Source organism: Malania oleifera, chromosome 2 (assembly GCF_029873635.1).
Source record: "Malania oleifera isolate guangnan ecotype guangnan chromosome 2, ASM2987363v1, whole genome shotgun sequence".
NCBI classification, from domain to species: Eukaryota; Viridiplantae; Streptophyta; class Magnoliopsida; order Santalales; family Ximeniaceae; genus Malania; species Malania oleifera.
The window spans coordinates 146673096-146689275 of NC_080418.1; the positions used below are offsets into that span (position 1 = coordinate 146673096).

The 16180-nt window shown below is 41.3% G+C and overlaps 1 pseudogene; it reads left to right on the forward strand.

Annotated features, from left to right (window-relative positions):
- Positions 1–10052: 10052 nt before the first annotated feature.
- On the forward strand, positions 10053–12403 carry LOC131148447 (G-type lectin S-receptor-like serine/threonine-protein kinase LECRK4; annotated as a pseudogene).
- The last annotated feature ends 3777 nt before the right edge of the window (positions 12404–16180 follow it).

Genomic DNA, 16180 nt, shown 5'->3' on the forward strand with positions numbered 1-16180 from the left:
TCCTCTGAGTTGAGTAAGGGGATGCTCTTCGGTTCGAAGGATCAGCTGATCGTCGCAGTGCGAATATATCACGCTCGCACGCACCATGACTTCCATGTGGTGCGATCTACTCCTGAGTTGTGGGTTGCTAGGTGTAAGGACCACGCTTGCGCGTGGAGATTGCGTGCCATGTATCGGATGATACACCTTTTTTTTGAAATCACCCAATATAGTGGTCCGCATACGTGTCTGAATGAGCTTATATCGCAGGACCATAACCAAATCACGTCGGCCCTCATTGCTGGGGAGATAGTGAGTATGATCAGGGGAGATGCGTCGACGTCGATCGCTACATTGAAGGAGTTCATTGATCGTCGATTCGGGTATTCAATATCTTATAAGAAGGTTTGGTTGGGCAAACAGAAGGCAATAGCCCAAGTCTTCGGTGATTGGGATAAATCGTATGAAACGTTACAGAAGTGGATGGAAGCGATGCGCGCGTACAATCCTGGGACTACAGTCAGGTGGAGGTCAACTCCGCTTCCAGGTAGCACTAACAGCGCTACCTTCATATCTGTATTTTGGTCATTTGCAGCATCTATTCAGGGTTTTCGTCACTGCCCTCCCGTTATATGTGTCGACGGGACACACTTGTACGGTAAGTACAAGGGCAAACTCCTTATTGCAACGTGCCCCGATGCAAATAGGCAAATATTTCCCCTTGCATTCGCTATTGTGCAAGAGGAAAGCCTCGACACATGGAATTGGTTTCTGTGTTCTTTGCGTTTGATTACCGACAGGGACGACATTTGCCTCATATCAGATCGACATTCAGGGATTATCGCTGCGGTGCAGCACAATCCTGATTGGCAACCACCACGTGCGCACCACCGATTTTGCCTTTGACATGTCGTAAGCAACTTCAATACGAAAGTGCGGAGTGTCAATATGAAGAGAATGGCTGAGCGAGCCGGAAGGGAGCATCAAGTGAGAAAATTTGACACCTGGATGGAGAGGATATTCGACGAGGGTGGAGAGCCAGCCAAGTCGTTCTTCGATCAGATCCCTCCTCATATGTGGACTCAGTGCCACGACGGTGGAAAGAGGTATGGAAACATGACGACCAACCTGGTCGAATGTTTCAACGCCGTCCTAAAAGGCGCACGTAGCCTTCCCATTACGGCTCTCGTGCAACTAACATTTTATCGGGTTGCACATTACTTTAATAGCCGACGGGAGTCTGCTCGTAATGCAATATCTGAAGGAAATTCGTTAACTCCACATATATTGCTAGCGATGGAAAGAAGGAAGTTGAAGGCGACCGGACAACGAGTCACGACGTTCAACCGATCTAGGGGTACTTTTAGCATCACGACCGCGTAGCGGGGACCCCATAAAGGAAACAATGTCCAAACTTTGAGCATCCAGAGGCGCGAATGCTCCTGCGGGAAGTGGCAATCTTTACACTATCCCTGCTCGCACCTTCTTGCAGCTTGTGCCGAGACACGACTAAATGTGAGCCAGTTTGTTGACCCATATTGGAGTACTGCCGAGCACTATGCAACATATGCTGCAGAATTTTATCCAATCATGCATGAGGCATATTGGCCAACTTGCACGTTGCCAAACTTGCAGGCAAATCCTGCATACGCTAGACATAAAGGTCGGCCTAGGAGCTTACGTATACATAACGAGATGGATGCTCAGGAAGGTCGGAAACATATCACATGTAGCATATGCCGTCAAGAAGGACATAACCGCACAAGATGTCCGAGAAGGACCCAACCTGGGGATGCAGCTGGACCTTCGCACTGACCTATAACTTATAGGTCATCCGGGATTTGCGTACTCTTACTCCTCGCGTCACGACAAGTTTTCACCTGCTAATTCGTTATGAAAAGTTTGTTTCCAAATGTGAAATCCTCATACCACTTTAATTTCTCAGTGAACACGCGAACGCTCCATACTCAATTTGTCTCTGAGCAATTAAGTCACTGTGACCATAAATCGAGAATAGTGTATGTTCAGATGAAAACTTGGTCATACATTTTAATTTGTACACACATAGGATAATCGTTGCGATTTTTGTTCGTTTCCACCATACAAAGCACCGGGGACAGATACTCAATTCTTATGCTTTCTATGTTCATGCTTTCAATCTTCTGGCTTGTTTACAGGATCGATCCAGGGCCGTCCGATACTACTGTACTGTCTATGGGCGATCGGCACCGGTCCAGTCGTGCGTGGACCGATTCGCATGCTGACGTCTTATATTGCCGAGGGGGAAGTCAGAGCGTACAGGATAGGATAGGTGCAGACCCTCGCATTATTGATTGGATACGTGAGGCGGGTTTCTATGGGATATATCAGATTGGCCATATCCAGTTGGATTGGCATCTTGTGACCGTGTTGGTCGAGCGATGGAGGCCAGAGACACACACTTTCCACTTGCCGCACGGGGAGGCGACTATCACATTACAGGATGTCGCAGTGTTGTTCGGGCGACCGATTGATAGGTTGCCTGTCACTGGTCGTACAGCTGGACCAGTACAGGATGGAGGCGTCGGCCAGGGGGGAGGACTTCGCCGCATGTGCGAGAGATTGTTAGGAGTGGTGCCCCCAGACAGTGAGCTTGTTGGTGCCCGCATTCGCATGCGGTTTCTAGAGGGGGAGATGTTTCGCCAGCTTCCGGCTGATGCTGATGATCAAACTATAGCGTGTCACGCACGTGCCCACATGCTGCGATTGATATGTGGGACGCTGTTCTGCGACCTATCGGGGAGTTACGCACACTTGATGTTCCTACCACTACTCGCGGAGCGAGCAGAGATACGCCATTATAGTTGGGGTGCTGCGACATTAGCTTGGCTGTACCGGGAGATGTGCCGCGCCGCTAACGTGTCGCACTCACAGATCGGAGGAGCACTCCGCTTATTGCAGGTTTGGGCGTGGGAGAGATTCACGCCGTTAGCTCCTACGCGCCGCGGTGTCCGACAGCTTATTCAGAGGGATGAGGACGGACGACCGATTGACCCAGCTCCACTCGCGTGGAGGTTAGTAACTCAACTAAAAATAATTTGCTTCAGTTGTCGTACGTAATAGTGGTTACACCTTGCTAACTTACGTTCTATTGTGTACAGGTGGAGGGATCAGTTGTTGGCGCCTAATGTTGCGCAACACACGCTGCCCTGGTACAGATTCGAGCTGGACATGCACCGGGAGCACGAGGTAGTCTCCGTTCTGTGTATTTACAGCTATTTCAACCTTTGCATATATTCCCGTCCCAGCTCTGACATTTACTATATGTCTACGCGCAGTTCGTATGGGCGCCCTACACGGATGACATTGTCGCCGACCTACCACCTGGTTATGCAGTTGGATCAGACCTCTGGGTTGCCCGAGTGCTACTCATATGTTTTCATATTGTCGAGTGGCATCTCCCAGACCGAGTGATGGGCCAGTTTGGCTTTCGACAGGGCATTCCCGGTCGCTTCTGTACCTCAGGGGTGGATGTACGTTGGGAGGACTTGCACGAGATTGATGGTCGCGGTCGGGGGAACACAGATTGGGCAGCGGAGCACGCCATGTACGTGAGTATGTGGGTACATAGGCGCGACTACATTGTCGAGGGAGTCCGGGCAGATGGCCCGATGCGTCCGGAGGATCCATATTATGCGTGGTACAGGTCGATCACACGTCGCTTCGTAGATAGGACTGCGGCGGTCTACATGAGCCTCGTACGCTTACTCAAACGTGTACCTAATTTGTTACCGTGTTGATTAGTAGTTCAATGTTTTAAACACTATTTTCGTATGATGTAGGCTGACGTATTACACCAGGTGGAGTCGCTATCATCAGACCCTGTTGTGAGCGATTTAGCGAGAGTTGGTTTGGAGATTGTCTACGAGGACGGGCGACGGATCCCTACCCCGCACCGGACGCCGGCTCCACGAGGTGGTCGAGCAGCTCTAGTACGAGGGGGTAGAGCAGCTACCTCCAGCCGTCCATCGAGTCCGACCTTCTCACCACCCATTGTACATGAGGAGTATGTGTTTAGGCCATCCGCTGCTGATATTGCGGGACCCTCCAGTAGACCGGCCGATTATCGATCTGACTCTGCCGCGACGTCGTCGATGTTGTACTTACTGGACGACCCTCTCGATGCGGAGGAGGTGGACGCACCCGGCTTGCCAGGTCGGACTCGTCCAGAGACTACATACGACATAGCTCCTCGTCAGCTTCACCTAGAGAGGGATTCTCCAGTACGTGTGGGCGGACACGACAGACATGTAGCCGCTCGACGTGACCGGACACCAGACGCGGAGGAGCAGCCAGGTGAGGGCAGACACAGACGGCAGCCACCCCGACACCGGAGACGACCTCCATGCGGTACCGAGTAGCCGATATATGTAGTTGTGAATTAGTTCATAATTTGATTTGTACATCAGATGTATGTTTACGGCTTCATTTGTACATAACGTATTTATTCATTATTCATTTACTAATGACTTCATTTGTACAGCATCTATTTGTACATAATGTAATTGTTTGGAGTATCATTTGTACATAATGTAATTTACTTAATTCTGAATCTATAGAGCAGCAATAGGTAAAGTGACAAGCAGGTATAATTTAGTGTACTATTTTGGTATGTTTAATGTATACGAGTCTCGTGAATGTAATGTTGTGAACATATTGGTATGAACTGTATTGGAAGAATGTTATATTTGCACAGGTGCGTGGATGGATATGCTCAATTTTTAAACAGGACTCTGCCGAAATTAGTATACTATTTTGGTATGTTTAATGTATACGAGTCTCGTGAATGTAATGTTGTGAACATACTGGTATGAACTGTATTGGAATAATGTTATATTTGCACAGGTGCGTGGATGGATATGCTCAATTTTTAAACAGGACTCTGCCGAAATTAGTATACTATTTTGGTATGTTTAATGTATACGAGTCTCGTGAATGTAATGTTGTGAACATACTGGTATGAACTGTATTGGAATAATGTTATATTTGCACAGGTGCGTGGATGGATATGCTCAATTTTTAAACAGGACTCTGCCGAAATTAGTATACTATTTTGGTATGTTTAATGTATACGAGTCTCGTGAATGTAATGTTGTGAACATACTGGTATGAACTGTATTGGAATAATGTTATATTTGCACAGGTGCGTGGATGGATATGCTCAATTTTTAAACAGGACTCTGCCGAAATTAGTATACTATTTTGGTATGTTTAATGTATACGAGTCTCGTGAATGTAATGTTGTGAACATACTGGTATGAACTGTATTGGAATAATGTTATATTTGCACAGGTGCGTGGATGGATATGCTCAATTTTTAAACAGGACTCTGCCGAAATTAGTATACTATTTTGGTATGTTTAATGTATACGAGTCTCGTGAATGTAATGTTGTGAACATACTGGTATGAACTGTATTGGAATAATGTTATATTTGCACAGGTGCGTTGATGGATATGCTCAATTTTTAAACAGGACTCTGCCGAAATTAGTATACTATTTTGATATGTTTAATGTATACGAGTCTCGTGAATGTAATGTTGTGAACATACTGGTATCAACTGTATTGGAAGAATGTTTTAAAAAAATTAGGCTACTTGTTGAGTGTAACCTTTAGCTACTAATCGAGCTTTGTACCTTTCAATAGTTCCAAAAGCTCATTGCCTTAATTGGAAATACCCACTTACAACCAATAGTCTATTTATGTTGAGGAAGAGTTACAAGTTCCCAAGTTTTATTTAATTCCAAGCCATTTAATTCATTTTGCATTGCAGCTTGCCATTCAGGTATTTGAGTAGCTAATTTGTACGTTTTGGGTTCTTTAGAAGCTGAAATGGAGACTAGAAAAGTTTTATGAGAAGGAGATAATTGTTTTTCATAAAGATAATCAGAGATGGGATATATAATACCTTTATTAGAAAAACAATTAGCGATATAAGATGAAGAAGTTGCAAGTGAAACCTTGGAAGCTGTACCACAGTAAAAATCATGCAAATAGCTTGGTCGTCGTGTAATTCTTTAAGATTTTCTGAGTTGTGGTGAAATAATATCTGGGATGGGAACATTGTTCAAAGATGTTAGGTGATTGTTGGTTGAATGTGAAGAGGATGGAGGAGTTTTATTAGAAGAATAAAAAAAATCAGATGTAGAAGCTGATGGAGGGAATAACAAAGAATGTGATTCAGGATTAGGTGAAAAAACCTTCAAAAGAAAAATAGTTTCAGAAAAAACTACATTTCTTCAGATGAAAAATTTATTAGTATTAAGGTCCATTAATTTGTAACCTTTTATGTTAGAAGGATAATCCAAGAATAAACATTTGGTACATCTTTTATCAAATTTATGTCTATGGGTTGTAAGTGTTGATGCAAAACAAAGGCAACCAAATACGATTTATGTCTATGGGTTGTAAGTGTTGATCAAATTCGAGTTCGAATTCTGTTTATAATGTGAGCTGCAGTTAAGACACAGTCACTCCAGAAAGGTAAAGGCAGATTTGCTTGAAACAATAAGGCCCTGGCAGTGTTGAACAAATGTTGGTGTTATCTTTTCACGACACCATTTTGTTGTGGAGTTTGTACACAACATCTTTGATGTATAATGCCATGGTCATTATAGAATTGAGTTAAAAGAAATTCAGGATCATTATCTGATCTCACTATTTTAACAGGAACATTGAATTGGGTTACTACCATTGTGCAAAAAATTTTAACGATAGAAGAAAGTTCAGATTTCATCTTGAGCATGTATACCCAAGTACAACGAGTATGATCATCAACTATAGTAAGAAAACACTTGAAACCAGAATAGGAAACAACATTGAATGGTCCCCATATATCACAATGGATCAAATCAAATCTGTTCTTTGAACTAGACTAAGATACAGGAAATGAGAGTTTTCTTTGTTTTGCTAAATGACATACATCACAAACATGTGTGGTATTAAAAGATATAGATGACTCCAGCTGTTTAAGATAAGGTAACCTTGAGTTGGAAACATGACCAAGTCTGTAGTGTCAGGTATCTAATTGATTTTGGGTAATGGTTGAAGCCAAAGATGAAGAATGAAACTTCGCTTGATTGTGAGTAGCAGCCTTTGAAGGAACTTGAGATAAATGGTACAGTCCATGTTTCTCAATATGAGTTATAGAAGGCAATATAAGTTAATTGGTCCCAATCATCTTCTTTCTTAATTGGTACTGTAGAAGGCAATATGAGTTAAAGAAAGAAACACAAATGTTAGATTGTTTTGTTAGTTTAGAAACAGACAACAGATTGAATGAAAAACTGGGAACACACAACACATTATGTGAAGACAGTATATTTGAAATGCAAATACTGCCAATGTGAAGCTGGAAAAGAGTTTCCATTTGGCAAATTTATGGAAGTGTTGATTGGTGTAGGTGGAGAAGAATATAATGAAGGTGAACATATCATGTGATCTGTTGCACCTGTATCTAGAATCCATGAATGTACATTCTGTAGAGATGAAGAAACTAAATAACAAAAATTTGAACGGTTACAAGAAAATTGAGAAGTAACAATGTTAACAGCCGGAGAAGATGTTTGATGAGATATTGGAGATGAAGTAGAATTTGCAAGTGCTAGCAATTTATTGAATTCCTCATAAGTAAAAGAAAACTTTGGATCCTCATTACTCTGTTGAAGAGAAAGCTCAGGAGTTGTCATGGCAGCATGTGCAGTAGGTGGCTTCCTTTTTCCTTTTGGTCCAGTCTAATTAGGAGGAAAACCATGAAGATGAAAACATTTTTCTATTGTATGCCCATTGTATCAACAAATGTGTACAGTATAGAGAAAATCTCTTCTATTTATCCTTTGAGAAGTTCAAAAAACCAGATGGATGAATCTTTTGTTTGGCAATCAAAGCATGAGTTTCACTGCTGACAACATTATTTAGTTGTCTTTGACTTTCCTCTTGAAGTAGTAAAGAAAATACTTTCGCCATACTTGGTAATGGCGAAATCATAAGCAATTTACTTCGAATTGGAGCATAGAATTCATTTAGACCAATCAAAAATTTCAACACATAATCAGATTGCTGTCTAACCAACAAAAAATCAAACAGGTTGCAGGTACAAGTTGCCATTTTACCACAGCTACATGTAGGGAATGGTCGGTAGTTAATATATTCATCCCATAATGATTTGAATGAATTAAAATATTCAGTAATTGATAAACAACCCCGAGTAATACAACTAAGAGATTTTTCAAGATGAAAAACTCTGCGACCATCACTTCGTAAGTATCTTGTTTTCAGCTCATTCCAAAGATCAACAGCAGATGTAACATAGAGAAGACTATTTCTTATTTTCTTGGAAATGGAAAACATATTCATGAAAGAACTAGATTGTTTGCACGCAGCCATGTAGTATGGTGAGAACACTGATTTATAGAAGGAGCAAGAATCGAGCCATCAATGAATGCTACCTTATTTTTAACTGTTAGAGCAATGGTGATTGACCGACTCCATGCAATGTAATTATCACCACTAAAAATTTTAGAAACCAGTAATGCACCAGGATTATCACTTGGATGTAAGTAATATGGACTGGATGAATCATCAGAAAGATTGATCATACGATGACAATTTTGAGAACTGGTAGAATTATCAGCAGAAGTCATATATGGAATTTATCGAAGAAATATAAAAAATTTGCAGATCAACGAATTTTTTTTTGTAAAGACCAAAGATAAAAGCAATTCACTTGAGGCTTTGCAATTTGATACTAGAATAATGCCGATACAGAATACTAATCTATCAGCTTCTCTTGATCAGCGTCCGAATTTTCTGAATATTCGTACTGCTCAGAATTTTGAGGCGCAGTCTGGCTAAAAACAGAGCTTTCGTGGTTTCTTGAAAATTAAAAAAAATTGCGGAAGGGAAGCAAGTGCTCTGATACCATGTGAAGTTTTTACATAAGTTGAAAAATTTTTCTCTATAATCTGCTTCAAATACAGAGTATATGTTTGTATTTATATAATACAAGAATCAAGAATAAAGAAAACTAACTAATCAGGCTAACTAATTAGCTAATCTTCTCTTCTTCTAATTTAACTTGCGTAGCTTTGGATTTCAGTTCCAACTGTTCAATTCTTGAAGCAATATTCCAACACTTATTTATCTTATTATTGATCTTATCATGAATGATGGAATCATTATATTCAATATAGTATGCACGGGCCAATCTGCATATTTTTTTTGTTTTACGTCTAGTAACTCTTCCTCAGCCAGGCTTGGGCTGAATAGCGGAGCAAGTACAAGTATTAGTATAAAAAATGCGTCATTTGTCATCAATATTTACTCACGGCCTCTCGGGAGAATTGATGACTGCATCTTTATTTATCATTTTTGGGGCTGTCCACCTGAGACAATCCATTCAACGAGCCAAAAACACTACAGCACAAGGAACCGAGTTTTTTTTTTTTTTTCATTTTTTAAAATATATATATTAAATAATATTTTTTTACAACACATAATTAGATTTGTCTTTTACAAATAATATTCTGCACTGACACATGGTAATCTCGCTAGTCCAAGTAGCGATTTTTAACCAAATCTCGCTACTCCAAGTAGCGAGATTTGTTCTTCACGAAAAATAAACCCCAGTGACACGTGTAAAGATTTGGTTAAAAATCGCTACTTGGACTAGCGAGATTACGTCAGAGTCATTCTGGGAAATACTTCCCAGAATGAGGTATTATTTAATATATTTTTTAAAAAAAAAGTTAAAACGGGAAAAAACTCTCAAATTTCAACCTATATTTAATTTGTCCTTGAGAAGTCCATGCCCTGCAACCATCTCATCACCCTTCATTCATTTCAGAGCTATTCAAATGGAATTTTCATTTGAAAACCAGAAACAAAATGCCCATTTGGAGATTGCTCCTCGAAACTGCAAGGCAGCAGCGCTATGGTTAGCAATTAGTATTTGATGTGGATCTGCCTGTCAGCTAAGCTTATTTAATCTCATCTGTTTCGCGTAATTGCATGCAGTAAGACTAATGCCTCTACCGATGGCCCCTTCTCTTCCTCTTCAAGCAGTCCTCTTCTTGCTTCTGCTGCTGCCATGCTTTGCCACTGCACAAGCCAATGGTACGATAACCATCGGCTCGTCCCTCACTGCAACAGAAGAGGCCTCCGTTTGGCGGTCCCCTTCTGGAAATTTTGCCTTTGGCTTTCGCCAACTTGATGATAATGAGGATATATTCTTGCTGTCCATATGGTTTGACAAGATACCTGAGAAAACGGTAGTCTGGTTTGCGAGCAAAGAGGATTATGTCCCCGCTCCGAGAGGGTCAAAAGTGGAGCTTACTTCTGACCGAGGACTGGTGCTCACTGGACCTCAGGGCGAAGAGCTATGGAATTCTGATCCCATTATTACCAGGGTCTTGCGAGGTGTTATGAATGATACAGGGAACTTTGTTCTCGAAGGTGGAAGCTCTGAAAGACTATGGGAAAGCTTCCAGCATCCTACTGATACTCTCCTACCTGGACAGGCAATGGAAAGGGGTGATCGACTTTATTCAAGGAAAACTGAGACCAACTTTTCCCAAGGAAGGTTTCGACTTCGCTTGCGCAGCGAAGATGGTGATCTCGCGCTTGCAACCTTAAATGTTCCCACTGAGTATGTCAATGAACCTTACTATCTCAGTGGCACAAAAGACGAACAGAATTCATCAAATTCTGGTAACAGAGTGGTGTTTAATGAATCGGGCTACTTGTTCATTTTGAGAAGGAATGGTGGAAGGTTTGATCTCACAACAGGGCTGGTTCCTTCATCTAGGGACTTTTATCACAGAGCAACTCTCAATTTTGATGGAGTCTTTACTCAATTCTATCGCCCTATGGCTTCCAATACGGGGAATCAAAGCTGGACTGCCCTCTGGTCCATACCGGACAATATTTGCATGAACAGCCAAGTAAGTGCAGGAAGTGGAGTGTGTGGGTACAACAGAATCTGCAGTCTTGGAATTGATCAGAGGCCAACTTGTGCATGCCCTCGAGGGTTTTCTGTCACCGATCCCGAGGATGAGTACAGAGGCTGCAAACCAGATTTCATGGAAGGCTGCATAGAAGGGCTAGCTCTGCAGAAAATCTTTACAGCATGGACACCATAACGGATATCGATTGGCCTACCTCGGATTATGAGCTCTTATCTCCTTATAATGAACAACAGTGTAAAGAATCCTGCTTGCAGGATTGCATGTGTGCTGTTGTCATTTTGAGAGACGATAGATGCTGGAAGAAGAAGCTACCGCTTTCGAATGGGAGCTCAAACAGGAGTGTCAATGGAAAGGCTTTCATCAAATTCAAGAAAGAGAATTCTCCGACACAAAATCCGCAACCTTCAGCTCCAGACAGAAAAAACCAGAACGGCTTGATCCTAGCAATATCAGTGCTCCTGGGCAGTTCTGTGCTCATCAACTTTGTATTGATGGGAGCAATTTTTTTGGGGTTTTTCTTCATCTACCACAAGAAAGTAACAAGAACTCCTCAAAGTGACTCAGGTATTGAGAAAACTTTACACAATTTTACTTACAAAGAGCTTGTAGATGGCACAGACGGGTTCAAAGAAGAATTGGGAAGGGGGTCTTTTGGCATTGTTTACAAAGGGGTTGTAGAACTTGGTTCTAGCACTCTTGTTGCAGTCAAGAAATTAGACAGAGTGGTTCAAGAACGGGACAAGGAGTTCAAAACTGAAGTGAACATTATCGGCCAGACTCATCATAAGAACTTGGTGAGGTTGATTGGATTTTGTGATGAAGGACTTCACCGGTTGTTGGTATATGAATTTATGAGCAACGGAACTCTTGCAAGCTCCCTCTTTGGGGAATTGAAGCTCACTTGGCATCAAAGGACCCAAATTGCGTGCGGCATTGCAAGAGGACTAGTTTACTTGCATGAAGAGTGCAGTACCCAGATCATCCATTGTGATGTAAAGCCTCAGAACATACTCCTCGATGACTGGTACAATGCTCGTATTTCGGACTTTGGATTGGCAAAGCTTCTTTACGTGGATCAGAACCAAACCTACACTGCCATTAGAGGAACAAAAGGGTATGTTGCTCCTGAGTGGTTCAGGAACATGCCCATCACTGTGAAGGTGGATGTGTACAGCTTTGGGGTTTTGCTGCTGGAAATTATATGCTGTCGAAGAAGCGTCGATATGGAGATTGGCGGAGAAGAGAGAGCAATTCTGACCGACTGGGCTTATGACTGCTACTTGGAGGGTACATTAGAAGCTCTGGTTGAAAATGATGAGGCCGCCATCAATGACAGGAGGAAGCTGGAGAGGCTAGTGATGGTTTCCATTTGGTGCATTGAGGAAGACCCATCTCCTGTTACACAAGTAATGGAGACGTAATGGAGTTTTGACGTCAATTGCAACAATTTTAATGTTTAATCCCTTTAATAATAAAAATAATAGCTACAACTAGAACAAAATAAACATTACCCTATGTCTGGAGAGGCCTTAAATTTGAATTGTATTAGATTGGTATAAGATGTAATATAAAATTATATAAAAATTTGTTCAAATCCACCTAAATCTAAATCCAAATACTCCCAAATGCAGTGGTAATGTCTATTCAAATTTAAATAAATTTCATTTTCAATTTCTAGTTTTCTAAAAAAAATATAAAAATAACACTTTGTGTTTTAATTTTAAAAATTTATATATAAAAACTAGAAAACAACAAAAAAAGAAGAAGATATTTTTCAATTTTCTACACAAATTTTGTGAAAATAAATAATTTTCTTAGAAGTAGAAATGAAAAACAAAACTATTTTCCGAAATTGAACAGGCCCTTTCTCCTACACTTGTAATAATAATAATGTTTTTATGATGAACTAATGTCTAGCTTTTAAATGCCCAGTTTTTTAAATTTCCTTCTTGGATTTCCCCAATTCATATTATCCTAGCAGCCCTCAAATTCTCAAATCTCAGATTTATCATGTTGCATGAAACTGTGAGGCAGAGCCGCCTCCATATTTTTCGCATTTAAGTCAACATTGAGGGCTGGAGTTTGTTGAACTTCAACTATTTCTGATATACCTCAAATATATCACTTACCATAAATCCAAAGGAGACTAGAGCCCAGCATTGATGAGGGCAATTACCACCTAAGTCAACTGCTCAGGCAGAGCAATTGACGCCAACTTCATGATGATTAGAGCAATCTACGCCAACGTTATAACAACTGGAGCGATTCACGTTTGCGCCATAATTTGCTAATAAATGACACATCACCCTTGGGTCAAACTCCATCACTATAAATGGGGATTCAGAGAAGAGGTTAAGGTATCTTATTCTAAACTCTACTTTACTGTTGCATAAAAAACCTCTCAAGTCAATCCCTGACTTAGGCATCGGAGCGATCCCCCGGAGTACACCCCGGGTCCTCCAAGCCTTGCTTATTTATCTATTTTCAGGTGGTCGTGATCAGGGATTGTGAAGGTCGTTCAATTTTTGGTTGCAACAGTTGGCGCCGTCTGTGGAAACTTCTTGAGAGGTTTTCTCTTTCAATCCTTGATCATGACTACATCAGATAATTGAAGGTCGATGCATTGGCTCAATTAAGATCGTCCGAAATACCACCGTCTGACACCTAGACATACTCGATGCCGTCTGATCCATCGCCAATTCAGATCCTACCTAGTGCAAACTCTTCATTCACGGAATTGGATGGGACACTACCATCAAGAACCTCCACAATCTCTTCTCCACCTATGGTGACCTCGAAAAAGCCATCGCGATCCTTGGCAATGTCACCGGGAAAAGTAAAGGGTACGGGTTTATTATGTTCAAGCACATTAATGACGCTTTACTCGCATTGAAAAAGCCAAGTACTGAAATTGACAGACGAATAACCGGGACCCAGCTTGCGATATTGGAAAATTCCGGATCTAATACGAATTCGACTACAATTGATGTTTCTATGCACAAGATTTATGTAGCCAACGTGCCTATTCTCAAGGTATGATTTTTTCTCCATCATACAATAATAATTTTAAAAAAAAATAAAATAAATAGATGTCATAGTTTCAATGCTTGAAGATCTCCGCCTTAATGACTAATAATAATTAATAGGATGTTCAAGATATTTAATTGATTGAACAGTGACCTATGCACTAAATGCATAGTGGGGTCATGACAGCCACACTGCCAGTCAAATCAACAAAGCCAAACTTTAAAATTCCAATGGGTTAGCCGAATGTACCATGGGATCAACGATAATGACTCTTGCACATTCATGTGCACTGAACAGTACTCTAAATAGTGAATCTGAAATTACAATTGGAAATTTGAGTTGAAATTGCAATGCACACTGAAATTGCATAATTGTAGCAACTGCAATTGGCAAAACCTCAAACAGAAAAATCAAGCTCCTTAGTGACATTCTATCGAGCACTTGGAGTCCAATCAGCTGAACAATCCACACCATAATCAAAACAAACAGTAACAAAATCACCGTCGTCAATGGTAGACATCTCGCAGATCTCAATCTCAAACTTTAATCTACCATTGCACTCACAACCCCACCCAACATGGGACTCACAAATCAACTGGGATACAATTGAATAATCTGAGTTTATAGACCCTACATATGACACAGACAACACAAAAATAGTCTGCGAAATTTATAACATTGCACGCTTACTTGCAGTTCCCTTTACCATAAATGATCGAACAATTGGTGCATACACATCCAAACCCTTTGAAACAAATCCATCTCGAACCAATTAAGAATCCTAACTGATATTGAAAATACCATAACTCACATCTTTAACCCCAATGAAATCAAAACTGCAAGAACCTGTCGAATTAAACAACCATCCCAGCATCATAAATTATCAAAATGTTACTGAAGATATAACCCAAAAAATGAGCACAGCTCATTAGGTAAGGAAGAATCGGCTCAACTGATGAGCAACGCTCGTGAGGCCAGAAGACTGCCCAAAAAATGAGCACGACTCATTAGGCAAAGAAGAATCAGCCCAACTGACGAGCAACGTTCGTGAGGCCAAAAGACTGCCCAAAAAATGAGCACGACTCATTAGGCAAAGAACAATCAGCCCAACTGATGAGCAACGCTCGTGAGGTTAGAAGACTGCCCAAAAAATGAGCACGACTCATTAGGCAAAGAATTATCAGCCCAACTGACGAGCAACGCTGCTCGTGAGGCTAGAAGACTGCCCAAAAAATGAGCACATCTCATTAGGCAAAGAAGAATCGGCCCAACTGACAAGCAACGCTCGTAAGGCCAGAAGACTGCCCAAAAAATGAGCACAACTCATTAGGCAAAGAAGAATCGGCCCAACTGACGAGTAATGCTCGTGAGGCCCAAAAACAACCCAAAATATGAGCACAGCTCATTATGCCAGAAATGACAAAAAAGAAGAGCACGACTCATGAAACCACAAGCAGCCCAAAATGCCTCAAGAAAAGCTGCTCGAAAATAAAAAACTAAAAAAAAAATACAATTTTCGAACTTTGGAAGCCAGTTTCAAAAATTCGAAAACTGATGGGGGGGACAACTGATATACCTCAAATATATCACTTACCATAAATCCAAAGGAGACTAGAGCCCAGCATTGATGAGGGCAATTACCACCTAAGTCAACTGCTCAGGCAGAGCAATTGACGCCAGCTCCATGATGATTAGAGCAATCTACGCCAACGTTATAACAACTGGAGCGATTCACGTTTGCGCCATAATTCGCTAATAAATGACACATCACCCTTGGGTCAAACTCCATCACTATAAATGGGGATTCAGAGAAGAGGTTAAGGTATCTTATTCTAAACTCTACTTTACTGTTGCATAAAAAACCTCTCAAGTCAATCCCTGACTTAGGCATCGGAGCGATCCCCCGGAGTACACCCCGGGTCCTCCAAGCCTTGCTTATTTATCTATTTTCAGGTGGTCGTGATCAGGGATCGTGAAGGTCGTTCAATTTTTGGTTGCAACAGTTGGCGCCGTCTGTGGGAACTTCTTGAGAGGTTTTCTCTTTCAATCCTTGATCATGACTACATTAGATAATTGAAGGTCGATGCATTGGCTCAATTAAGATCGTCCGAAATACCACCGTCTGACACCTAGACATACTCGATGCCGTCTGATCCATCGCCAATTGAGAT